Source organism: Pongo pygmaeus, chromosome 3 (assembly GCF_028885625.2).
Source record: "Pongo pygmaeus isolate AG05252 chromosome 3, NHGRI_mPonPyg2-v2.0_pri, whole genome shotgun sequence".
Lineage (NCBI taxonomy): Eukaryota > Metazoa > Chordata > Mammalia > Primates > Hominidae > Pongo > Pongo pygmaeus.
The window spans coordinates 85,687,985-85,715,614 of NC_072376.2; the positions used below are offsets into that span (position 1 = coordinate 85,687,985).

General features: G+C 39.7%; 1 long non-coding RNA gene across 1 annotated transcript; it reads left to right on the plus strand.

Moving 5' to 3' along the window:
• On the plus strand, nt 1-27,630 carry LOC129035666 (uncharacterized). The gene is made up of 4 exons (XR_008502268.2): nt 1-210; nt 893-1,047; nt 2,012-2,138; nt 26,332-27,630. It is a non-coding gene; the product is annotated as an uncharacterized LOC129035666 (long non-coding RNA).

A 27,630-nucleotide genomic window follows, 5' to 3' on the forward strand; every position in this document is an offset into this window, starting at 1 on the left:
TACATATTCCAGGTATAAAGATAAGATAAGTAAGGCACATTGACTACTAAAGTGTACATGGGAAGGCTTATCTTTTTCAGAGGTCATTACTGTAAATAGAATCATTGAAAATTGCAAGACATTAATTTGTGGAATGAACATACAGAGAGAGCTGATATTTTGAAGAAACACACACAGGAATATTCCACTTCAGCCTCACTTCCACTCTAGGTAAGAGAATGTTCTATTTTAAACTTATATTTAGAATTGGATAAGCAGTTTTAGACAAAGCAATGCTTTGAATAATAGCAGAAATAATATTATGAGCTACATTATTCAGTACCTGTTATGTGCCAGGCCCTGTGCTCGTACTTCACACACATGCCTTCTTATTTTATTTTCTTATTTTAAAATTTTATTTTTAGAAACAGGGTCTTGGTCTGTTATCCAGGCTAGAATGCAGTGGTATGATCATTCATACCACTTTGACCTCCTGGGCTCAAGTGATCTTCCTGCCTTAACCTCCTGAGTAGGTAGGACTACAGGGGCATAACCCTGTACCTGAGTAGTTTTTCATTTTTTTGTAGAGGTGAGGTCTAACTATGTTGCCCAGGCTGGTCTGAAACTCCTGGCCTCACGTCTTGGCATCCTGGCCTCCTGCATTGGCACCCTAAAGTGCTGGGATTACAGGAATGAGCTATCATGCCCAGCCCATATATGCTTTCATGTAATCTTGACTACCACCCAATATAGTAGAACTTATTTAAATTTTATAGCCAGAGAAACAGAAACTCAGAGAGCTTATTTTCCCAAGACCATAGTAAGTACCAGAGCTAGAAGTTGAACTCAGAATAGCTGTCTCCGAAGCCTTTTCTTATTTCAATATAGTAAATGATAAGGGTTTGTTTAACAGCTGCTAAGCTCTTTGGGAGCTATTATTACAGGAGAAAAGACACTGTTATCAATAGAGAACATATGTGTGTGATTTTGGTGAGTGGAGATGATGAAGAAGATGGAGGTGATCCAAGATGTGTGAAACACCGACGTTGCCGAATTAAGCCTGGCAAGGTATTAATGTCTATACTTTTATACCCAATGGTAAACCTTAATTTTAGGTGTGCTAGTAACTTCTAATATAAAGAGTTAAATAACTAAAATATTAAGTTTAATTCAGAAGTGTTAACACAAGTACATGCAGCTTATTTGTAGAACAATGATAGATTTCACCTACACAACATGTTTGAATATAAGTCATTCACAGGATACCGTTTAAATACAAGTGAAGATACATTCTGATAATTTGCTTAACTTATAGTAAATAAAAATACATCTAGAAATTTATGAGAGAACAAATATAGGTTGTGGAATTGTAAAGAGGGATTTCAATTTGGAAAATTTTCCTTTATGCAAATATCTCACTCCATCTGGGCGTCTATAACAAAATACCGTAAACTGGATAGTTTTTAAACAACAGAAATTTATTTTTCACAGTTCTGGAGGCTGGGACCTCCAAGATCAAGGCACTGGCAGATTTGGTATCTGGTAAGCATCCTTATATTCAGAATCTGAGATGGATCTACATTCTGGTCCATAGAAGGTGCCCACTGTAGTGTCCTAATATGGGGAAAAAGGTAAACCAGCTCCTTTGGGCTTCTTTTATAAGAGCACTAGTTGCAGTCATAAAGACTCCAACCTCATCATCTAATCACCTCCCCAAAGGCACCACCTACAAACGCTATCACCTTGGGGTTAGATTTTCAATGTATGAATTTTAGGGGACACAAGCATTCAGATAGCACAGCAGCAAATAAAATCTCATTTTTTCAGCCATACAGTATATTAATAGCCAGAATTACCCAGAGAGAATGTAAGAAACATGTGAGTTTTATTATCACTATTGTTTTGTCTGAAATTTGAAATAACATTGTTTTTGGAGTTCGGAATGGAGCAATGATAAAACAAAAAACACTGGAAGAAAAGGGCTTGAGTCCATCTTTAACATAAATATTATGTTTCACTCCCAACATTACAGTTGCTCAGTTTCTTCAGAAAGCAACTCATGGAGAAGTACAAATCATAGTTAGAAAGTTGAGAGATTTCAACGAGAAGCGCAGGACCTTCAAGTCACATGGTTACCTTCAGAATGCACTCACCAATTGGTAGGTGAATTATGTTCTCCCGTTTTCTCTTTTTAAACTATATTGCAACAAAAGATGTTTTTATGAGGGGGCTGGTTGAATAATTACGCAGGGGCTTATAAGACAAAGATATGTAGATGAGTCATATCCTAGATGTATTTGTTGTAGGTTTTTTTTTTTTTCACATTTCTTTCTTTTTTTTTTTTATTATTATACTTTAGGTTTTATGGTACATGTGCACAATGTGCAGGTTAGTTACATATGTATATATGTGCCATGCTGGTGCGCTGCACCCACTAACTCATCATCTAGCATTAAGTATATCTCCCAGTGCTATCCCTCCCCCCTCCCCCCACCCTGCAACAGTCCCCGAAATGTGATGTTCCCCTTCCTGTGTCCATGTGTTCTCATTGTTCAATTCCCACCTATGAGCGAGAATATGCGGTGTTTGGTTTTTTGTTCTTGCGATAGTTTACTGAGAATGATGACTTCCAATTTCATCCATGTCCCTACAAAGGACATGAACTCATCGTTTTTTATGGCTGCATAGTATTCCATGGTGTATATGTGCCACATTTTCTTAATCCAGTCTATCATTGTTGGACATTTGGGTTGGTTCCAAGTCTTTGCTATTGTGAATAATGCCGCAATAAACATATGTGTGCATGTGTCTTTATAGCAGCATGATTTATAGTCCTTTGGGTATGTACCCAGTAATGGGACGGCTGGGTCAAATGGAATTTCTAGTTTTAGATCCCTGAGGAATTGCCACACTGACTTCCACAAGGGTTGAACTAGTTTACAGTCCCACCAACAATGTAAAAGTGTTCCTATTTCTCCACATCCTCTCCAGCACCTGTTGTTTCCTGACTTTTTAATGATTGCCATTCTAACTGGTGTGAGATGGTATCTCATTGTGGTTTTGATTTGCATTTCTCTCATGGCCAGTGATGGTGAGCATTTTTTCATGTGTTTTTTGGCTGCATAAATGTCTTCCTTTGAGAAGTGTCTGTTCATGTCCTTCGCCCACTTTTTGATGGGGTTGTTTGTTTTTTTCTTGTAAATTTGTTGGAGTTCATTGTAGATTCTGGATATTAGCCCTTTGTCACATGAGTAGGTTGCGAAAATTTTCTCCCATTTTGTAGGTTGCCTGTTCACTCTGATGGTAGTTTCTTTTGCTGTGCAGAAGCTCTTTAGTTTAATGAGATCCCATTTGTCAATTTTGGCTTTTGTTGCCATTGCTTTTGGTGTCTTAGACATGAAGTCCTTGCCCATGCCTATGTCCTGAATGGTAATGCCTAGGTTTTCTTCTAGGGTTTTTATGGTTTTAGGTCTAACGTTTAAGTCTTTAATCCATCTTGAATTGATTTTTGTATAAGGTGTAAGGAAGGGATCCAGTTTCAGCTTTCTCCATATGGCTAGCCAGTTTTCCCAGCACTATTTATTAAATAGGGAATCCTTTCCCCATTTCTTGTTTTTTTCAGGTTTGTCAAAGATCAGATAGTTGTAGATATGTGGCGTTATTTCTGATGGCTCTGTTCTGTTCCGTTGATCTATATCTCTGTTTTGGTACCAGTACCATGCTGTTTTGGTTACTGTAGCCTTGTAGTATAGTTTGAAGTCAGGTAGTGTGATGCCTCCAGCTTTGTTCTTTTGGCTTAGGATTGACTTGGCGATGCGGGCTCTTTTTTGGTTCCATATGAACTTTAAAGTAGGTTTTTCCAATTCTGTGAAGAAAGTCATTGGTAGCTTGATGGGGATGGCATTGAATCTGTAAATTACTTTGGGCAGTATAGCCATTTTCACGATATTGATTCTTCCTACCCATGAGCATGGAATGTTCTTCCATTTGTTTGTATCCTCTTTTATTTCCTTGAGCAGTGGTTTGTAGTTCTCCTTGAAGAGGTCCTTCACATCCCTTGTAAGTTGGATTCCTAGGTATTTTATTCTCTTTGAAGCAATTGTGAATGGGAGTTCACTCATGGTTTGGCTCTCTGTTTGTCTGTTATTGGTGTATAAGAATGCTTGTGATTTTTGTACATTGATTTTGTATCCTGAGACTTTGCTGAAGTTGCTTATCAGCTTAAGGAGATTTTGGGCTGAGACAATGGGGTTTTCTAGATATACAATCATGTCGTCTGCAAACAGGGACAATTTGACTTCCTCTTTTCCTAATTGAATACCCTTTATTTCCTTCTCCTGCCTAATTGCCCTGGCCAGAACTTCCAACACTATATCGAATAGAAGTGGTGAGAGAGGGCATCCCTGTCTTGTGCCAGTTTTCAAAGGGAATGCTTCCAGTTTTTGCCCATTCAGTATGATATTGGCTGTGGGTTTGTCATAGATAGCTCTTATTATTTTGAGATATGTCCCATCAATACCTAATTTATTGAGAGTTTTTAGCATGGAGAGTTGTTGAATTTTGTCAAAGGTCTTTTCTCCATCTATTGAGATAATCATGTGGTTTTTGTCTTTGGTTCTGTTTATATGCTGGATTACATTTATTGATTTGCATATATTGAACCAGCCTTGCATCCCAGGGATAAAGCCCACTTGATCATGGTGGATAAGCTTTTTGATGTGCTGCTGGATTCGGTTTGCCAGTATTTTATTGAGGATTTTTGCATCAATATTCATCAAGGATATTGGTCTAAAATTCTCTTTTTTGGTTGTGTCTCTGCCCAGCTTTGGTATCAGGATGATGCTGGCCTCATAAAATGAGTTAGGGAGGATTCCCTCTTTTTCTGTTGATTGGAATAGTTTCAGAAGGAATGGTACCAGTTCCTCCTTGTACCTCTGGTAGAATTCGGCTGTGAACCCATCTGGTCCTGGACTTTTTTTGGTTGGTAAGCTATTGATTATTGCCACAATTTCAGCTCCTGTTATTGGTCTATTCAGAGATTCAACTTCTTCCTGGTTTAGTCTTGGGAGGGTGTATGTGTTGAGGAATTTATCCATTTCTTCTAGATTTTCTAGTTTATTTGCGTAGAGGTGTTTGTAGTATTCTCTGATGGTAGTTTGTATTTCTGTGGGATCGGTGGTGATATCCCCTTTATCATTTTTTATTGCATCTATTTGATTCTTCTCTCTTTTTTTCTTTATTAGTCTTGCTAGCGGTCTATCAATTTTGTTGATCCTTTCAAAAAACCAGCTCCTGGATTCATTAATTTTTTGAAGGGTTTTTTGTGTCTCTATTTCCTTCAGTTCTGCTCTGATTTTAGTTATTTCTTGCCTTCTGCTAGCTTTTGAATGTGTTTGCTCTTGCTTTTCTAGTTCTTTTAATTGTGATGTTAGGGTGTCAATTTTAGATCTTTCCTGCTTTCTCTTATGGGCATTTAGTGCTATAAATTTCCCTCTACACACTGCTTTGAATGCATCCCAGAGATTCTGGTATGTTGTGTCTTGGTTCTCATTGGTTTCAAAGAACATCTTTATTTCTGCCTTCAGTTCGTTATGTACCCAGTAGTCATTCAGGAGTAGGTTGTTCAGTTTCCATGTAGTTGAGCAGTTTTGAGTGAGATTCTTAATCCTAAATTCTAGCTTGATTGCACTGTGATCTGAGAGATAGTTCATTATAATTTCTGTTCTTTTACATTTATTGAGGAGAGCTTTACTTCCAAGTATATGGTCAGTTTTGGAATAAGTGTGGTGTGGTGCTGAAAAAAATGTATATTCTGTTGATTTGGGGTGGAGAGTTCTGTAGATGTCTATTAGGTCCGCTTGGTGCAGAGCTGAGTTCAATTCCTGGGTATCCTTGTTGACTTTCTGTCTCGTTGATCTGTCTAATGTTGACAGTGGGGTGTTAAAGTCTCCCATTATTAATGTGTGGGAGTCTAAGTCTCTTTGTAGGTCACTCAGGACTTGCTTTATGAATCTGGGTGCTCCTGTATTGGGTGCATATATATTTAGGATAGTTAGCTCTTCTTGTTGAATTAATCCCTTTACTATTATGTAATGGCCTTCTTTGTCTCTTTTGATCTTTGTTGGTTTAAAGTCTGTTTTATCAGAGACTAGGATTGCAACCCCTGCCTTTTTTTGTTTTCCATTTGCTTGGTAGATCTTCCTCCATCCTTTTATTTTGAGCCTATGTGTGTCTCTGCACGTGAGATGGGTTTCCTGAATACAGCACACTGATGGGTCTTGAGTCTTTATCCAATTTGCCAGTCTATGTCTTTTAATTGGAGCATTTAGTCCATTTACATTTAAAGTTAATATTGTTATGTGTGAATTTGATCCTGTCATTATGATGTTAGCTGGTTATTTTGCTCGTTAGTTGATGCAGTCTCTTCCTAGTCTCGATGGTCTTTACATTTTGGCATGATTTTGCAGTGGCTGGTACCGGTTGTGCCTTTCCATGTTTAGCACTTCCTTCAGGAGCTCTTTTAGGGCAGGCCTGGTGGTGACAAAATCTCTCAGCATTTGCTTGTCTGTAAAGTATTTTATTTCTCCTTCACTTATGAAGCTTAGTTTGGCTGGATATGAAATTCTGGGTTGAAAATTCTTTTCTTTAAGAATGTTGAATATTGGCCCCTACTCTCTTCTGGCTTGTAGGGTTTCTGCCAAGAGATCAGCTGTTAGTCTGATGGGCTTCCCTTTGAGGGTAACCCGACCTTTCTCTCTGGCTGCCCTTAACATTTTTTCTTCATTTCAACTTTGGTGAATCTGACAATTATGTGTCTTGGAGTTGCTCTTCTCGAGGAGTATCTTTGTGGCGTTCTCTGTATTTCCTGAATCTGAATGTTGGCCTGCCTTGCTAGATTGGGGAAGTTCTCCTGGATAATATCCTGCAGAGTGTTTTCCAACTTGGTTCCATTCTCCCCATCACTTTCAGGTACACCAATCAGACGTAGATTTGGTCTTTTCACATAGTCCCACATTTCTTGGAGGCTTTGCTCGTTTCTTTTTATTCTTTTTTCTCTAAACTTCCCTTCTCGCTTCATTTCACTCATTTCATCTTCCAGGGCTGATACCCTTTCTTCCATTTGATCGCATCGGCTCCTGAGGCTTCTGCATTCTTCACGTAGTTCTCGAGCCTTGGTTTTCAGCTCCATCAGCTCCTTTAAGCACTTCTCTGTATTTGTTATTCTAGTTATACATTCTTCTAAATTTTTTTCAAAGTTTTCAACTTCTTTGCCTTTGGTTTGAATATCCTCCCGTAGCTCAGAGTAATTTGATCATCTGAAGCCTTCTTCTCTCAGCTCGTCAAAGTCATTCTCCATCCAGCTTTGTTCCGTTGCTGGTGAGGAACTGTGTTCCTTTGGAGGAGGAGAGGCACTCTGCTTTTTAGAGTTTCCAGTTTTTCTGCTCTGTTTTTTCCCCATCTTTGTGGTTTTATCTACTTTTGGTCTTTGATGATGGTGATGTACAGATGGGTTTTTGGTGTGGATGTCCTTTCTGTTAGTTTTCCTTCTAACAGACAGGACCCTCAGCTGCAGGTCTGTTGGAGTACCCGGCTGGCCGTGTGAGGTGTCAGTCTGCCCCTGCTGGGGGGTGCCTCCCAGTTAGGCTGCTCGGGGGTCCAGGGTCAGGGACCCACTTGAGGAGGCAGTCTGCCTGTTCTCAGATCTCCAGCTGCGTGCTGGGAGAACCACTGCTCTCCTCAAAGCTGTCAGACAGGGACATTTAAGTCTGCAGAGGTTACTGCTGTCTTTTTGTTTGTCTGTGCCATGCCCCCAAAGGTGGAGCCTACAGAAGCAGGCAGGCCTCCTTGAGCTGTGGTGGGCTCCACCCAGTTCAAGCTTCCCGGCTGCTTTGTTTACCTAAGCGAGCTTGGGCGATGGCGGGAGCCCCTTCCCCAGCCTCACTGCTGACTTGCTGTTTGATCTCAGACTGCTGTGCTAGCAATCAGCGAGACTCCGTGGGCGTGGGACCCTCTGAGCCAGGTGCGGGCTATAATCTCCTGGGGCACCGTTTCCTAAGCCCGTCGGAAAAGCACAGTATTAGGGTGGGAGTGGCCCAATTTTCCAGGTGCCGTCTGTCACCCCTGGAAAGGGAACTCCCTGACCCCTTGCACTTCCCGAGTGAGGCAATGCCTCGCCCCTGCTTCGGCTGGCACACGGTGCACTCACCCACTGACCTGCACCCACTGTCTGGCACTCCCTAGTGAGATGAACACGGTACCTCAGATGGAAATGTAGAAATCACCCGTCTTCTGCGTCGCTCACGCTGGGAGCTGTAGACCGGAGCTGTTCCTATTCGGCCATCTTCCGTTGTAGGTTTATAAACTTTTTTTTTTGAGTTATGGTATTGCTAGTAATGCAATCATGGCTCATGATAGCCTCCAATTCCTGGGCTCAAGCAATCCTCCTGCCTCAGCCTCCCAAATAGCTAGGACTACAGGTGTCCACTGCCACACCCGACTAAGTTTTATTTTATTTTATTTTTATAGATGGGGTCTTGCTATGTTGCCCAAGTTGGTCCCAAACTCCTGGCCCCAAGCAATCCTTCTGCCTCAGCATCCTGAGTTGCTAGGATTACAGGTGTGAACCACCACACCTGAACCTAAACCTACATTTTATCAGTTCATTCCTAGGACACCAGGATCTGAGAGCCAAACACTCAAGAAAATGAATTATAATGTAGAATACCAATTGGTTAATTTACATTGGTTACATTTGGTTACACAGAATTTACATTTTGTGCCTCTGTCACAGAATACTATTGTCTGACATTCTCACATAATGAATCCTGGGAAATTGAAGTATTAATTTTAAAAATTTTCTGAGAAAATATGAAAAAGAAAAAAAACAGTAAATATATAATGGGATCCTTTTCCCAGTAAGTAGAAAATCTTTGGAGTTATTGTTGCCTCATTATAAAATGTATCTATTTTGTGATTAGCAAATCCCATGAAAATAGTGATTCTCCTTGAAAATTCTTGATAAATACTGACCTATTCTTATAATCCACATATTTTTTGATCCATTATCCTCATGCTAAATAATTTAAAATGTAAATGAGTGATTTTATTGTTTGTTTATAGATTTTTAAACTCCATTTTCTTGGGGCTAAATCCTACCTATCTTTTATTAGACTCTGAGTAGACATAGAAAAATCATGTCTCGCTGGGTGCGGTGGCTCACGCCTGTAATTCCAGCACTTTGGGAGGCCGAGGTGGGTGGATCACCTGAGGTCGGGAGTTTGAGACCAGCTTGACCAACATGGAGAAACCCTGTCTCTACTAAAAAAAAAAAAAAAAAAAAAAAAAGCCCGGCCTGGTGGCGCATGCCTGTAATCCCAGCTACTCAGAAGGCTGAGGCAGGAGAATTGCTTGAACCCAGGAAGGCGGATGCTGTGTTGAGCCGAGATTATGCCATTGCACTCCAGCCTGGGCAATAAGAGCAAAACTCTGTCTCAGAAAGAAAAAAAAAAAAGAAAAATCATGTCTCATTAGAAACACATTTTAAGTGAAGCACTTCTGCCTGTGACTAGTCCCACTTATTTTATAGTAATTCTGACTTGCTTCTGCTTCAAAAGATGATGATTGTTTGCTCTTACCCTCTAAATCTGAAAACACATGTCATCTGAGGTTTACAGAATCTCATATGTTTACTGCTACTGAGAGATATTTGAAAACTAACTGAATTATTACATTTTCATTTGGATATTTGACACTGAATACACATTGTCTCAGAGTTCAATACTTAAGACAAGTTCTCATAGAAACCAAACAAAAAATAGGAAATAAGGAAAGCAAACTATTGTATATTTCTTTTCAAAATTTTTTAATTCTTATGGGTACATAGTAGGTATGTATGTTGATGAGTTACATGGTATATTTTGATATAGACATGCAATGCACAATAATTTCATCAGGGCAAATGGGGTATCCGTAACCTCAAGCATTTATCCTTTGAGTTTCAAACAATCAGATTATAAATTTTTAGCTAATTTAAATGCATAGTTTTTTTTTTTTTTTTAAATCATAGTCACTCTGTAGTGCTAGCAAATACTGGGTATTATTCTTTCCAACTATTTCTTGGTATCTACTAATCATCTCCACTTCCTGCCCCCCCACTCTCACTATTCCTCCCAGCCTCCAGCATGGCAACCATCCCTCTACTCTATCTCCATGAATTCAATTGTTTAATTTTTAGCTCCCAAAGATAAATGAGAACATGCAATGATCGTCTTTCTGTGCTTGGCTTATTTCACTTAACATACTGATCTCCAGTTCCATCTGTGTTGTTGCAAATGACTGGATCTCATTCTGTTTTAAGGCTAACTAGTACTCAATTGTGTGTATGTACCACATTTTCTTTATCCATTCATATGTTGATGGACACTTAGGTTTCTTCCAAACCTTGCCTACTAATAGTGCTGCACTAAACATGAGAGTGCAAATACCTCTTCAATATTCTGATTTCCTTTCTTTTGGGTATATAACTAGCAATGGGATAGCTGGATCCTATAGTAGCTCTATTTTTACTTTTTTGAGGAAGCTCCAAACTGTTCTCCATAGTGGTTATACTAATTTAAATTCCCACCAACAGTGTACAAGGATTCCCCTTTCTCCATTTCGTCACTGGCATTTGTTATTGCCTGTCTTTTGGATAAAAGCCATTTAAACTGAAGTGAGATTATATCTCATTGTAATTTTGATATTCATTTCTCTGATCGGTGACATTGAGCATCTTTTCCTATACCTGTTTGCCATTTGTCTGTCTTCTTTTGAGAAATGTCTATTCAGATCTTTTGCCAATTTTAAATCAGATTATTAGATTTTTCCCAATAGAGTTGTTTGAGCTTATTACATATTCTGGTTATTAATCCCTTGTCAGATGGGTAGTTTGCAAATATCTTCTGCCGTTCTGTGGGTTGTCTCTTCACTTTGTTGATTGTTTCTTTGCCGTGAGGAAGTTTTTTAATTTGAAGTGATCCCATTTGTCCATTTTTGCTTTGGTTACCTGTGGTTGTGAGGTATTATTCAAGAAATCCTTACCCACTCCAATGTTCTGAAGAGATTACTCACTTTTTTCTTGTAGTAGTTTCATAGCTTGAAGTCTTAGAGTTAAGTATTTAATCCATTTTAAATTGATTTTTGTATTTTGCCATAGCTAGGAGGTCTAGTGTCATTCTTCTGCATATGGATGTTTAATTTTCCCATTTATTGAAGAGACTGTCCTTTCCCCAGTGTATGTTCTTGGCACCTTTGTCAAAAATGAGTTCAGTGTAAATGTATGGATTCATTTCTTGGTTCTCTATTCTGTTTCACTGGTCTATATGTCATAGACCATAGACCAGTTATGCAGGTATCATGTCATTTTTGTTACTATATCTTTGTAGTATAATTTGAAGACAGGTAATGTGATTCCTCCAGCTTTGTTCTTTTTGGCCAGCATAACTTTGGCTATTATGGGTCTTTTGTGGTCCCATGTAAATTTCAGGATTCTTATTTCTGTTTCATTGTAAAGATCTCTCATTTTTTTCAGTTAATTCCTAGGTATTTTATTTTATGTATAAAATATTTATTGCCATATAGTTCTTTCCTGTATTCCTTCTAGTGAAGGTGATTTTCTCTGGTGGTATGATTTAATTCCTTGCTTTTAATTTTTTGTTTATCTGCTAAATGTTTTTTGACCTGAGTTTACCATGAGGCTTGCAAATACTATCTTATAATCCGTTATTTTAGGCTGACTATAACTTAACACTGATTCAATAAACAAATGAACAAACAAGCAAAAAGAAACCTAATAAAAACTACACCTTAACTTGTCTCTCCACTTCTTAACTTTTCGTGAAGAATGATGGTGGTCTTTTGATGGGAATTGCATTGAATTTGTAGATTGCTTTGGGCAGTATGGTCATTTTCACAATATTGATTCTACCCATCCATGAGCATGGACTGTGTTTTCATTTGTTGGTATCATCTATGATTTCTTTTAGCAGTGTTTTGTAGTTTTCCTTGTAGATCTTTCATGTCCTTGGTTAGGTGTATTCCTAAGTATTTTCTTTTTATTTTGCAGCTATTCTGAAAGGGGTTGAATTCTTGATTTGATTCTCAGCTTGCCTGCTGTTGGTATATAGCAGAGCTTACTGATTTGTGCACATTAGTTTTGTACCCTAAAACTTTGCTGAAGTTCATTTACCAGTTCTAGGAACTTTTTGAATGAGTCTTTAGGGTTTTAGGGTTTTCTAAGTATGTGATCATATCATCAGCAAACAGTGACAGTTTGACTTCTTCTTTACCAAGTTGGATGCCCTTTATTTCTTTCTCTTGTCTGACTAGGACTTTCAGTATTATGTTGAATAGAAGTGATGAAAGTGGGCATCCGTGTCTCATTCTAGTTCTCAAGGGGAATGCTTTAAACTTTTCCCAATTCAGTAGAATGTTGGCAGTGGGTTTGTCATAAATGTCTTTTATTACCTTAACGTGTGTCCCTTCTATGCTAATTTTTCTGAGAGTTTTAATCATAAAGGGATGCTGAATTTTGTCAAATGCTTTTTCTGCATCTATTAAGATGATCGTGTGATTTTTTGTTTTTAATTCTGTTCATGTGGTGTATCACATTTATTGACTTATGTATATTAAACCACCCCTGTATTCCTGGTATGAAACCCACTTGGTCATGGCGGATTATTTTTTGATATGCTGTTGGATTTGGTTTGCTAGTATTTTGTTGAGGATTTTTGTGTCTATGTTCATCAGGGATATTGGTCTTCAGTTTTCTTTTTTTGTTATGTCTTTTCCTGGTTTTGGTATCTGGAGGATACTGGCTTCATAGAAAGATTTAGGGAGGATTCTCTCTTTCTTTATCTTTTGGAATGGTGTCAATAAAATTGGTACCAATTCTTCTTTGAATGTCTGATAAAACTCAGTTGTGAATCTGTCTGGTCTTGGACATTTTTTTTGTTGGCAATTTTTAAAATTACCATTGAAGTCTCACTGCTTGTTGTTGGTCTGTTCGGAGATTCTATATCTTCGTGGTTTAATCTAGGAGGGTTGCATATTACCAGAAATTTATCCATCTCATCTAGGTTTTCTAGATGTTCATCAGGGATATTGGTCTAAAGTTCTCTTTTGTGTGTGTGTGTCTCTGCCAGGCTTTGGTATCTGGATGATACTGGCCTCATAAAATGATTTAGGGAGGATTCCTTCTTTTTCTATTGATTGGAATAGTTTCAGAAGGAATGGTACCAGCTCCTCTTTGTACCTCTGGTAGAATCTGGCTGTGAATCCGCCTGGTCCTGGACTTTTATTGGTTGGTAGGCTATTAATTATTGCCTGAATTTCAGAGCCTGTTATTGGTCTATTCAGAGATTCAACTTCTTCCTGGTTTAGTCTTGGGAGAGTGTATGTGTCTAGGAATTTATCCATTTCTTCTAGATTTTATAGTTTATTTGTGTAATGGTGTTTATAGTATTCTCTGATGGTAGTTTGTATTTCTGTGGGATTGGTGGTGATATCCCATTTATCATTTCTTATGGAGTCTATTTGATTCTTCTGTCTTTTTTTCTTTATTAGTCTTGCTAGTGGCCTATCAATTTTGTTGAGCTTTTCAAAAAACCAGCTCCTGGAGTCATTGATTTTTTGAAGGGTTTTTTTTGTCTCTGTCTCCTTCAGTTCTGCTCTGATTTTAGTTATTTCTTGCCTTCTGCTAGCTTTTGAATGCATTTGCTCTTTCTTCTCTAGTTCTTTTAATTGTGATATTAGGGTGTTGATTTTAGATCTTTCCTACTTTCTCTTGTGGGCATTTAGTGCTATAAATTTCCCTCTACACACTGCTTTAAATGTGTCCCAGAGATTCTTGTAGGTTGTGTCTTCATTCTCATTGGTTTCAAAAAACATCTTTATTTCTGCCTTAATTTCATTATTTACCCAGTAGTCATTCAGGAGCAAGTTGTTCAGTTTCCATGTAGTTGAGTGGTTTTGAGTGAGTTTCTTAATGCTGAGTTCTAATCTGATTGCACTGTAGTCTGAGAGACAGTTTGTTGTGATTTCTGTTCTTTTACATTTGCTGAGGAGTGTTTTACTTCCAATTATGTGGTCAATTTTAGAATAAGTGAAATGTGGTGCTGAGAAGAATGTATAGTCTGTTGATTTGGGATGGAGAGTTCTGTAGATGTCTATTAGGTCTGCTTGGTGCAGAGGTGAGTTCAAGTCCTGGATATCCTTGTAAACCTTCTGTCTCATTGTTCTGTCTAATATTAGACAGTGGGGTGTTAAAGTCTCCCATTATTATTGTGTGGGAGTCTAAGTCTCTTTGTAGGTCTTTAAGGACTTGCTTTATGAATCTGGGTGCTCCTGTATTGGGTGCATATATATTAGGATAGTTAGCTCTTCTTGTTCCATTGATTCCTTTACCATTATGTAATGGCCTTCTTTGTCTCTTTTGATCTTTTTTGGTTTAAAGTCTGTTTTATCAGAGACTAGGATTGCAACCCCTGCTTTTTTTTTTTTTTTTTTTTTTTTGCTTTCTATTTGCTTGGTAGATATTCCTTCATCCCTTTATTTTGAGACTGTTTGTGTCTCTGCACATGAGATGGGTCTCCTGAATACAGCACACTGATGGGTCTTGATTCTTTATCCAATTTGCCAGCCTGTGTCCCTTAATTGGGGTGTTTAGCTGATTTACATTTAAGGTTAATATTCTTACATGTGAATTTGAACCTGTCATTATGATGTTAACTGGTTATTATGCCCATTAATTGATGCAGTTTCTTCATGGCATCAATGGTCTTTACAGTTTGTCATGTTTTTGTGGTGGCTGGTACCAGTTGTTCCTTTCCCTGTTTAGTGCTTTCTTCAGGAGCTCTTGTAAGGCAGGCCTGGTGGTGACAAAATCTCTCAGCATTTGCTTCTGTAGAAAGTATTTTATTTCTCCTTCACTTTGAAGCTTTGTTTGACTGGATATGAAACTCTGGATTGAAAATTCTTTTCTTTAAGAATGTTGAATATTTGCCCCCGCTCTCTTCTGACTTGTAGAGTTTCTGCTGAGAGATCCACTGTGAGTCTCATGGGCTTTCCTTTGTGGGTAACCCAACTTTTCTCTCTGACTGCCCTTAACATTTTTTCCTTCATTTCAACCTTGGTGAATCTGACAATCATGTGTCTTGGGGTTGCTCTTCTTGAGGAGTATCTTTTTGGTGTTCTCTGTATTTCCTGAATTTGAATGTTGGCCTGCCTTGCTAGATTGGGGAAGTTCTCCTGGATAACATCCTGAAGAGTGTTTTCCAACTTGGTTCCATTCTCCCCATCACTTTCAGGTACATCAATCAAATGTACACTTGGTCTTTTCACATGGTTCCATATTTCTTGGAGGCTTTGTTTTTTTCTTTTTACTCTTTTTTCTCTAAACTTGTCCTCTTGCTTTATTTCATTAATTTCATCTTCAATCACTGATATCCTTTCTTCCACTTGATCAAATCAGCTATTGAAGTTTGTACGTGCATCACGAAGTTCTTGTGCCATGGTTTTCAGCTCCATCAGGTCCTTTTAGGTCTTCTCTACACTGTTTATTCTACTTAACCATTCGTCTAACCTCTTATCAAGGTTTTTACCTTCCTTGCAATGGGTTAGAACATGCTTCTTTAGCTCAGAGAAGTTTGTTATTACTGACCTTCTGAAGCCTACTTCTGTCGACTCATCAAAGTAATTTTCTGTCCAGCTTTGTTCTGTTGCTGGCGAGGAGCTATGATCCTTTGAAGGAGAAGAGGTGCTCCCATTTTTAGAATTTTCAGCTTTTCTGCTTTGGTTTCTCCCCATCTTTGTGGTTATATCTACCTTTGGTCTTTGATGTTGGAGACCTACAGATGGGGTTTTGGTGTGGATGTCCTTTTTGTAGATGTTGATGCTATTCCTTTCTGTTTTCAGTTTTCCTTCTAACAGTCAGTTCCCTCAGCTGCAGGTCTGTTGGAGTTTGCTGGAGGTCCACTGCAGACGCTGTTTGCCTGGGTATCAGCAGTAGAGGCTGCAGAACAGCAAATATTGCTGCCTGCTCCTTCCTCTGGCAACTTCATCCTAGAGGGGCACCCGCCTGTATGAGGCATCTGTTGGCCCCTACTGGTAAGTGTCTCCCAGTTAGGCTACATGGGGGTCAGGGACGCACTTGAGGAGGCAATCTGTCCATTCTCAGAGCTCAAACATCATGCTGGGAGAACCACTGCTCTCTTCAGAGCTGTCAGACAGGGATGTTTAAGTCTGCAGAAGTTTCTGCTGGCTTTTGTTCAGCTATGCTCTGCCCACAGAAGTGGAGTCTATAGAGGCAGTAGGCCTTGCTGAGCTGAGGTGGGTTCCGCCCAGTTTGAACTTCCTGGCTGCTTTGTTTACCTACTTAAGCCTCAGTAATGGCAGATGCCCCTCCCCTCACCAGGCTGTAACCTTGCAGGTCTATCTCAGACTGCTGCACTAGCAGCGAGCAAGGCTCCGTCAGTGTGGGACCCACTGATCCAGGCATGGGAGAGAATCTCCTTGTCTCCTGGTTGCTAAGACCATGGGAAAAGGGCAGTATTTGGGCAGGAGTGTCCCATTTTTCCAGGTACAGTCTATCACAGCTTCCCTTGGCTAGGAAAGGGAAATCCCCTGACCCCTTGAGCTTCCCAGGTGAGGCGACGCCCCACCCTACTTTGTCTCACCCTTTGTGGGCTGCACCCACTGTCCAACCAGTCCCAGTGAGATGAACCAGGTACCTCAGTTGGAAATGCAGAGATCACCTGTCTTCTGTGTCCATCACGCTGGAAGCTGCTGACCGGAGCTGTTCCTATTCAGCCGTCTTGGAATGGAATCCGCTATCTCATTTCTTATGTCTAGAAGTAACTGTTTTATATTGAAAGCTCCAGAGTTAGGTGCACATGTATTTAGAATTGTGATATTTTCTTGTTGGACTAGTTCTTTTGTCATTATATAACATCCCTCCTCGTCTTTTTTAACTGCTGTTGCTTTAAAGTTTGTCTAAGAAAGCTACTCCTGCTCACTTTTGTTGTCCATTTGCATGGAATATCTTTTTCTACCCACTTACTTTAAGTTTTTGTGAGTCCTTATGCATTAGGTGAGTTTCCTGAAGATAGCAAAAACTTGGTGAATTCTTATTCATTCTGCCATTCTGTATCTTAAGTGGAGCATTTAGGACATTTACATTCAATGTTAGTATTGAGATATGAAGTATTATTCTATTCATTGTGCTATTTGTTGCCTGAATACCTTGTTTTCTTTTCATTATGTTATTGTTATAAAGGTCCTGTGAGATTTATGCTTTAAGGATGTTCTATTTTGGTGCATTTTGAGGATTTCAAGATTTAGATCTCCTTTTAGCAGTTCTCGTGGGCATTTGTTTTTCTGGGAAAGACTGTATTTTTCCTTCATTTATGAAGCCTAGTTTGGTTGGATACAAAATTTTTGGCTGATAATTATTTTGTTTAAGGAAGCTAAAAATAGGACCCCAATCCCTTCTATCTTGTAGAGTTTCTGCTGAGAAATCTGTTGTTGATCTGATAGGTTTTCCTTTATAGGTTACCTGATGCTTTTGTCTCACAACTCTCAAGATTCTTTGTCTCGACTTTAGATAACCTGTTGACTATATGCCTAGAAAATGATGCTTTTGTGATGACTTTAGGTGTTCTTTGAGCTTCTTGTATTTGGATGTCTAGATCTCTAGCAAGGCTGGGGAAGTTTTCCTCAATTATTCCATCAGATATTTTTCCAAAGTTTTAGATTTCTCTTCTTCCTTAAGAGCACCAATTATTCTTAGGTTTGTATGTTTACAATAGTCACAAACTTCTTGTAGGCTTTGTTCATTTTTTTAAAATGCTTTTTTCTTTGTCTTTCATGGATTGGGTTAATTCCAAAGCCTTGTCTTCGAGCTCTGAAGTTCTTTCTTCTACTCGTTCAATTCTATTGCTGAGACTTTCCAGTGAATTTTGCTAATTTCCAGAAGTTGTGATTGTTTTTTATTTATGCTATGTATTTAATTAAAGAATTTTCCTTTCATATCCTATATTATGTTTTTGATTTCTTTAAATTGGACTTCACCTTTCTCTGGTGCCTCCTTGATTAGCTTAATTATCAACCCTCTGATTTCTTTTTATGGCAATTCAGAGATTTTTATCTTGGTTTGGATCCATTGCTGGTGAGCTGGTGTGATCTTTTGGTGATATTGAAGAACCTTGTTTTCTCATATTACCAGAATTGTTTTTCTGGTGTCTTCTCATTTGGGCAGACTATGTCAGAGGGAAGATCTTGGATTCAAGAGCTGCTGTTCAGATTCTTTTGTCCCATAGGCTGCTCCCTTGATGTGGTGTTCTCCTCCTTCCTGTAGCAATGGAGCTTTTTGAGAGCTAAATGGTAGTGATTGTTTTTGCTCTTCTCAGTTTAGCCACACAGCAGAGCTGCCAGCTCTGGGCTGGTGGTATTAGGGAGTGTCTGCAAAGAGTCCTGCAATATCATTCATCTTCAGGTCTTGCAGCCATGGATACCAGCACCTGCTCTGGTGAAGATTTTCAAGAGTGCATCAACTGCAGTCCCATAGGGAGGGTGCAAACTTGCCCTAAGGACACCTGGTTAAGTATTTAGGTTTCTCAGGTGGTGGGCAGGGCCATAGAGCTCCCAAGAGATTGTGACATTTGTTTTTGGATACCAGGGAGGGCAGAGAAAGACCATCGAGTAGGGGCAGGGATAGGTTTGTCTGAGTTCAGCCTGTCATTGGGCTGGGCTTGCTTAGGCTTTGGGGGATGGGGGTGTGGTTCCCAGCCCAATGGAGTTATATTCCCAGGGGGATTATGGTTGCCTCTGCTGAGTCATACAGGTCCCCAGGGAAGTGAGGGAAAGCCAGCAACCACAGGCCTCATCTCACTCCCATGCAGCCTGCAATCCTAAAGGCTGGTCTCCCTCCCACTATGCTCCCCCAAAAGCACCAAGTCTATTTCCAGGCAGCCAGGTACGAGGGCTGAAAACTTGCCCAAGAGTATGATCCTCTCTGTTGAGAAAGCAAGCCGACTCACAGTTTTTCAGTATCTCAGGGAGCCTGCAGGGGTGATCCAGTTCCTTTAAAGGGTTTGTGGATCCTCTCAGCTTTCCTGGTATGTTTCTGCAATAGTTCTTGGAGCAAAAATTTACAATGTGAGTCTCCACATGCTGCTATCTCTGTCCGAGTGGGAGCTGCATGCTAGTCCTGATTCCTTTCTACCATCTTAATCTGTTATAGTTATTTCTGATTGGTTCATCATTTAATCTTTCTACTTAAGAATAATTTATACATCACAGTATTATAATATTCTGTGTTTTTTTCTCTGTACTTAATATTAGCAGTGAGGTTTGTAGTTTCAGATGATTTATTATTCCTCATTAATGTCCTTTTCTTTCTGATTGAAATATTCCCTTTAGCATTTTACGTAGGACAGGTCTGGTGTTAAGTTTTTCAGCTTTTGTTTGTATGGAAAAGTCATCATTTCTCCTTTATGTTTGAAGGATATTTTTACTGAATATACTATTCTAGGGTAACGGGTTTTGTTTGTTTGTTTGTTTGTTTTTCCTTCAGCATTTTAAATATGTGGTACCACTCTCTCCCGGCCTGTAAGGTTTCCACTGAAAACTCTGCTGCCAGATGTATTAGAGCTCCATTGTACAGCATTTTTTTTTTCTTTTGTGCTTTAAGGATTCTTTCTTTATCTTTGGCCTTTGGGGGTTTGATTATTAAATGCCTTGACATAGTATTCTTTGGATTAAATCTGCTTGGTGTTCTATAACCTTCTTGTGCATGGATATTGATGTCTTTCTCTAGGTTTGGCAAGTTCTCTGTTATTACCCTGTTGAATAAATGTTCTACCTTTATCTCTTTCTCTACCTTCTCTTTAAGGCCAATAATTCTTAAATTTGCCCTTTTGAGGCTATTTTTTTAAAGAGCTTGTAGACATGCTTCTTTCCTCCTAATTCTTTTTTTCTTTTGTCTCCTCTGTGTATTTTCAAATAACCTCTCTTCAAGCCCACTAAGTCTTTCTTCTGCTTGATCAATTCTGCTATTAAAAGACTGATGCATTCTTCAATATGTCATTTGTATTTTCCCATTCCAGAATTTCTGCTTGATTCTATTTATTTATTTATTTTTTGACATGACTTGCCTCTGTCACCCAGGCTGGAGTGCAGTGGTGTGATCTCAGCTCATTGCAACTTCCACCTGCCAAGCTCAAGCCATCCTCCCACCTCAACCTCCTGAGTAGCTGGGACTATAGGTACATACCATCGTGCTTAACTAGTTTTTTTGTGGTTTTTTTTTTGGTAGAGATGGGGTTTTGCCATGTTGCCCTGGTTGGTCTTGAACTCCTGGGCTCAAGTGATCTGCCTGTCTCAGCCTCCCAAAGTACTAGGACTACAGGCATGAGCCACTGTGCTGGGCCTTGGTTGATTGTTTTTAATCTTTTATTTTTACTTTTTGAGACAAGGTCTCATTTTGTTGCCCAGGCTGGAGTGCAGTGGCGTGATCTTGGCTCACTGCAACCTCTGCCTCCTGGGTTCAAACAATTCTCCCACCTCAGCCTCCTGAGTAGCTGTGACTACAGGTGTGCACCACCATGGCTGGCTAATTTTTGTATTTTTTGGTAGAGATGTGTTTCACCATGTTGGCCAGGCTGGTTTTGAAGTCTTGACCTCAAGTGATCTGCCTGCTTTGACCTCTCAAAGTCCTGGGATTACAGGCGTGAGCCACCGTGTCTGGCCTCTTATTTTTCACCCTGTCTTATGGTACTGAAGCTAGATTCTTTTTAATTATTTCAATCTCTTTGTTACATTTATCTGAGAGAATTTGGAATTCCTCCTCTTTGTTATCTTGAATTTCTTTGAGTTTCCTCAAAACAACTATTTTAAATTCTTTGTTTGAATGATCACATATCTCTCTTTCTCCAGGATTGTTACCTGGTGCCTTATTTAGTTTGTTTGGTGAGGTCGTGTTTTCCTGGATGGTGTTGATGCTTGCAGGTGTTCATCTGTGTCTGACCATTGAAGAGTTAGGTATTTATTATAATCTTTGCAGTCTAGGCTTCTTTGTACCCATCCTTCTTGGGAACACTTTCCAGGTATTTGGAAGGACTTGGGTATTGTGATCTAAGCCCTATATTCATTAGGGGGCACTATAAGCCCAGTGATGCTGTGTTTCTTATTGACTTTTAGAAGTATCACCTTTGTGGTTTTGGAATAGATCTAGAAGATTTCTCTGGATTACCAGGCAGAGACTCTTGTTCTCTTCCCTTACTTTCTCCCAAACAAACGGAGTCTTTCTCTCTGTGCTGAGAGACTTGGAGCTTGAGGTGGGGTGACACAAACACCCCTTTGGCCACCACTGCTGGGACTGCACTAGGTTAGACCTTAAGGGAGCACAGTACTGGGTTTTGCCTTAGGCTCACTGTGACTACCACCTTGCTACAGCTTTTGTTCACTGAAGGCCCTGGGGCTGTACAATCCGCAGGTGGTGAAGCCAGACAACGTTATCTTTTTCCTTTTAGAGTGGTGAGCTCCCCAGGCCCCAGGTGGGTCCAGAAATGCCATCTAGAAGCCAAGGAGTAGAGTAAAAAAAACCTTTAAAATCTACCTGGTGTTCTATTGTACTGCTGCCAAGCTGGCTTTCAAGCCATGTAACACAGTCCTTCTCACTATTCCCCTCCCTTTTCATAGGCTAGGGAGCCTCACCCTATGGCCACCACCACCACCGGCTCATGGAGAGTCCTGTCAGGATTCCACCAATGTTCACTTAAAGCCCAGGGGTTCTTCAGTCAGCTTGTGGTGAATGTTGTCAAGCCTGGGACCCACTCTTCCAGGCTCCCCTCTGGCCCAGGGCAGGTCCAGAAATGCTGTCCAAGAGCAAAGGCTTGTAATCAGGAACCTTAAGAGCCTGCCTGGTTTTCTACTCTATTGTGGCCAACCTGGTACCTAAGGTACAAGATGAAGTCCTCTTTACTTTTTCCTCTGCTTTTCTCAAGCAGATGGGACATCTCTCCACAGCTACCACAGCTGGGAGTATGCTGTGCCTCACCTGAAACCAGCAAGTTTCTGTCTCATCCAAGGCTAATGGCATACTACTTGGGTACTATTGCTGGTTAATCAGGGCCCAAGGCCTCTTTAGTCAGCAGGTGATGAGTCCTGCCATGACTGGGTCCTTCTCTTCAAGGCAGCATGTTAACTTCAGTCCCAGGGTGTGTCTAGAAATGTTGTCCGGGAGCCAAGGCATGGAATGGGGCTTCGTAACTCTGACCAGTGCCCTATTCTATTGTAGATGAACTGGTATCCAAGATGTAAGGCAAAGTCCACTTTACCATTCCCTTTCCTCAGGTAGAAGGAAAGGATCTCTTTTGGAGCTATGAGCTGTGCAGCCTGGGGTTGGGGGAGGGCAAACACTCTAAACACTCTCTTAGCTGCCCTGGCTGGTGTCTCGGTAGTTCTTGGGCCTCCCAGTACACTGGCTTTGAGCCCAGCTCAGCACTAGGACTCACCTAGGAATCACAGTCTTTGTGGCCTAGACTGTCTTTCAAGTTTATGTGGGGCCCCAGAGCACTTCAGCCCCAAGTGGCAAGGCTTGCTGAAACTCAAGTTCCAACTGCTAAGATGGGCAATTTCCCTGTATCTAGCTTGTCCAAATGCTCTCTCCATGGGCAAGCATTAGCTAAGTACAGCAAGGTTCTGCTTTCCATTGTGATAGCGCAGCATCGAGTTCAATGCAAAGTCTCACAATCATTACACTCTCCCTTCCCAGCATACAGATTCTGTGTGCCATGCAGCCACTGCTAGGAGAGTAGGAAAGGAGTGGCAATGGCAATTCAAGACTGTTTTTTTCTGCCCTTTTCAGTACCTATTTCAGTAATATGAAGTTAACTAGAGGTACTGTGATTGCTCACCTGATTTTTGGTTGTTATAAAGTATACTTTTTTTGTGTAGATGGTTGTTTAATTTGGTGTTCCTGTAAGGGATAGGGGGAATAGGTCCTCTGCCCCCACCCAGAGAATAACCTACCTTATCTTTCTTGGCGGATAGTTCTCATTAAAAATACCTTGTCCTGAACATTTTGTGTTTATTTTAGTAACTGTCAACTATATGACAATGAACAAATGTATAGAAAAGTGAACAATAGAGAATGATAAATCTATTTGGCCATTGTATAGTGCGTGGGAATTTAGACTTACTAAAAGGCTTTCTGCTCAAAAGAGCTATGCCCAGGGTTATTGGATCCAAAGTTTAACATTATGCACTCTGTTGATACAAACATTTTGACTGAACTTTCAGAGGCAAAATTTGGGGTGCCTTAGTGAGAGTGAAGAGGAGGTTTCATGCAAAACATGTGCCTACTTTTCTAAGTGTTGCCCAGCTGCTAATGTCTGATCTAGTGTCTGACCTATTTTCTCCTTCCATGACTTGCAGATGATTTTTTCCTTTATAAGTTTGTTAAAAGTAAAAATAATAATCCCAGGATAGACAAAGTTATAGCATGGTAGCAAATTATCTCTAATTTGCTTAGCTTAACAAAATTTCTTTTTCACTCGTGCCACCTGTCTAATGTTGATTGGTAGGAGGTCTGCTGTCATAGTCACTAAGGGACTCAGGGCAATGAAGACCTCATTTCAACACCTGCCCTATGCTCACTGTGTCAGAAGGAGAGGATGATACTAAATCATGAATTATCTCTTAAGTTTCTATTCAGAATAAGCATATCATTTCTACTTATACACCATTAATGACAGGAAGTCATATTGTCATACTTCACTTCAAAGGAGATGTGAACATGCAGCCCTACCATTTGCCTTGAAAAAGAGGAGCTGGAAATATTTGATATAATTAACTTTAATGGCCACTACCTCAATCATCCACCAAGAAGAATATCTTGGTGTTTAAAATGTAAAATATGTAAAATGGTGTTAAAATGTAAAAATATGTTTAAAAATCTTATTTTTAAACATAAAGAAACGTTACCACAAGATTTCTGTACTCATTAGTTGTTAGATAATGTCTTTACTGATTTTTTGGTTAGTACTTCAGGTTTCTTACAATATCTGTCATATTTCATGACAGCATCATTATTCTATATCTGGCTCTAGTCTCCAGAGAGCATTAGGAAATACTATTGTGATAAGGTTACATATACAGATATAGTTCCTGAATCCAGAAACTCTAGCCACATTCTTTAGCATAATTTAGTTTTCCCGTTTCTGTGTAACTGGGGGACATCTATTCAAATATTTTAAGCATATGCTAGGCCTTTTGTCGTGAGATATAATTTCTTTTTCAATTGTTTTGTCATTTGACTGGACTTCAGTGGCTGCTGCAGTTTTATCCTTATTGGCATCCCAAGAGGAGTGGAAGATAGATAAGCTGCAGGAATCAAGATTTGTATATTATCTAAGAAACTGGGGTGGGAGGGAGATATAAAAACATGAACCATTTCTCTGTTCTTTATCTATCACTTCCCCATTAGCTCTTTTACATTGAGAACCAGGGTCATTTTTCTAGTGACAGGCCTACTTTGTAGACATTACATCCTAAACTTTCATTAAGGGCAATATTATAATAGGATAAACTAGGCTATGCTGTGCTAACAAGTAAACTCCAAAGTTCTAGTGATTTAATTCAATAAGGATTTATTTCTTTCTCATATCACAGTCTAAGTTGAATGGTTCCCTTAGGCCACTCTTAAGGAGTCTGGCTAAAACTCCTGGCTAAAATCAACATGTGATTTTTCTTTTTGTTTTATGACAAACAATAGGCAGTCACAAAGCTGCCCTACCCACACCAGTCTCGGTGTGGCAAATGCAATCTTCGAAGGAGATTGCAGTTGAGGACTCAGGCTCCCTGGCTGACTTTTCTCCTATACATATCACCATTCCTAGATGAGATGCCTCCATTTGGAGGCTTCTTTATAGGAGGCCTTCAGCTGAGGCCTTCCTCAGGTGCCTCTGCTGAGACCTCCTTATTAAAGAGCTGAAGAATCAAACTTGAAGAAACGTTTCTCCACCCTAACTCAATATTCAGGACTTTTCCACTCCCAGACATTTCCCCTTTCCTTTCCCCTTGCTCCAGGGTCCATAAAATCCCAAGAGCCTTTTTTTGGAAGCTCCTTCAGGAGTGAGCCAGATACCATGTCTATACTAGTCCTGCTAATTCTTGACTGGTGCTGGTCCATGGGAAAAAAATTGATCAGGAGGAGTCAGCATTTTCTTCAGGTTAACCTCTTGCTTATCCTGTCCCTGTAAGTGATTAAATGTTTCACTGTTACTTTCACTTTTGCTTCTTGCTTCATTTTTGCTTCTTGGCTACTCTGATACCTAGCAGCTTAGCTCTGTCTAGGTCAGCTCAGCTCCTTATAATTCTACAAGGAGTAACTCAGGAATCCAAGATGTTTGCATCTTGAAGCTGCACTATCTGGAGCATTTGTGTCCAGTGTCACTGGGAAACAGAAGGAGAGAGAGTAGGGAACTGTGCAAATAAATTAATGGCCAAGCCTAGATGTGGTGCATAGCACATTCATTCATATTTCACTGGTCAGAACTCAGTTACATGTTTCCAGCCCAGTGGCAAGGCAGGTTGGAAAAGTAGTCTTCTTGTGTATATAGGAAGAGAAAAGAGATTTTTTTGTGAATATTCAGCCAATTTCTGTCTGTGATGTCAACTTTTGTTGGGTATATATGTGTTGTGGGGGGTAAGTTTTGCACAAGTTTTGCAGACTAGTAGGAGATATAATTACAGATGAAAGGCAGGTCTGATGCCCAGGCATTATACTGAGCATGAGGAATCTCTAATAGAGAGGTGAAATAAAGACTGAAGATTTAGTGACATTGAATGACACATCTTAGGGGACAATGGCATTACCTTTCCTAGTCTAGAAAAAACTTCTGGATGTTCTTGAGAACTCTTCTCCACCCACCAATGCTTCTAAATTTAATTCTTCTGCACCAGCTGCACAATCCTGCATTTACAATTCAGCTTAGACTATTGAACTTTCTACCTATCACCCCCTCTGTAAAAACAAAAGGTTTAAATCAGTGATTTTCTTCCCCTACTAGTCTGGAAGGTACAGTTGGTCATTTCATGTGCACTCAAGGAATGTCTGACATACCTCACAGTGCACAGTGATCTGTTCATAGTGAATATTTAATGCATGTAAATATAGTCCTAACTCATCTTCATCATCATGAAATTCTAGAAGTTTCAGGTCAACAAAACAATGACTCACAGGTTTTTAAGAAACAGTGTCAGCATATGTTCTTGAATTCCAAATTATACAACTTTGTGTTTGTCAAATTACAGGTACAGTTATGAAACATCTAGAAGTCATCCATTCTTGTATAGACTTACTCTCCTGACAAGTCTACTTGCTATGAAACAGCTGTTTAGTCATGTCGCCAAGAAGAAAAGAAGACAGAATGCCTCTAGATAAAGAAATGCTATTCCTGCGTCAACTTTCTGTGCAAAGTGTGGACTGTGGACCAGCAGCATGTGCATTGCCTGGCAGCTTGTTGGAAATGCAGAATCTGAAGCTCTCATCTAGACCTACTAAACAGACTTCACTTTAACAATATATCTGGGCAAGTCATATAGTCATTAAAATTTGAGAAGTATGATCTAGCATAGATATTACTTCATAATAAATGTTTAATGTTTCAGTTACTGTTGCTGCATAGCAAAACACCCCAAAATTTAGTGACTTAAAATGACAACTACCATTTTATTGTGAGGAATTCAGGAAAGGCTCATTTGGGTGTTTGGCTTATGATCTTTCATATGGGTACAGTCAGACAATGTCTGGATCTGGGACTCTGGGGGACTGAAGCACCTAGTCACTGGTCTGACATCTTTTTTTCTTCTTATATAATCTCAGGGCCTCTCTATGTAATCTCACTGCTAGGCTAGTTTGGGCTTCCCAAAGCCTGGTAGCCTGAGGTCAGTTGGACTGCTTACACATGGCCAATGGCTTCAAAAAGGAGTACTCTAGTGGATAGAGCACAAGTTGCTTGGCTTTTCTGATCTAGCCTCAGAAGTCACTTCTGCCATGCTCTATTTGTTGAAACACTGTGAAACATCATCAGTTTGAAGGAGACAGTATGCACACCTTACCTCTTAATGGGAGGGTTGTCAAAGTCTCTCTGTAAGAAGAGCATGGTATAGGAGATATTGTTGTAGCCACCTTTGCAAAATACAATTGACACACTTAATATTTGTAACTATTGCCTTTACTCCTTTATTGTGTAGATGTAAATCAGTGATTAATTCCAGGTTAAAGGTACTTTTTGGCATGCTCAATAGCTGTCTTTACTTTACAGGAGGAGGTAGAGTACCAGGTGGGTTTTCCAAAAGGCATGCTGAAAATTATTAGTAGTTTGATAAAGATTCTGATGAATTCCTCAAGGCTAAATGCAGTGCAGAATTTTTCCTTGTCATCTTCTTTGATCTTCTCAGTGAGAAATTATCTCATCTTCCTCCAAAGCCCATTAGAATGTTGCCTATTTTAAAAGTTGAGCTCTTCATATCATAAATTAAATATTGTGTCTAAAGAGTTTCTGGCATATGCTACATACTCAATGATTGCAGGTATTTTCATTAAAGTTA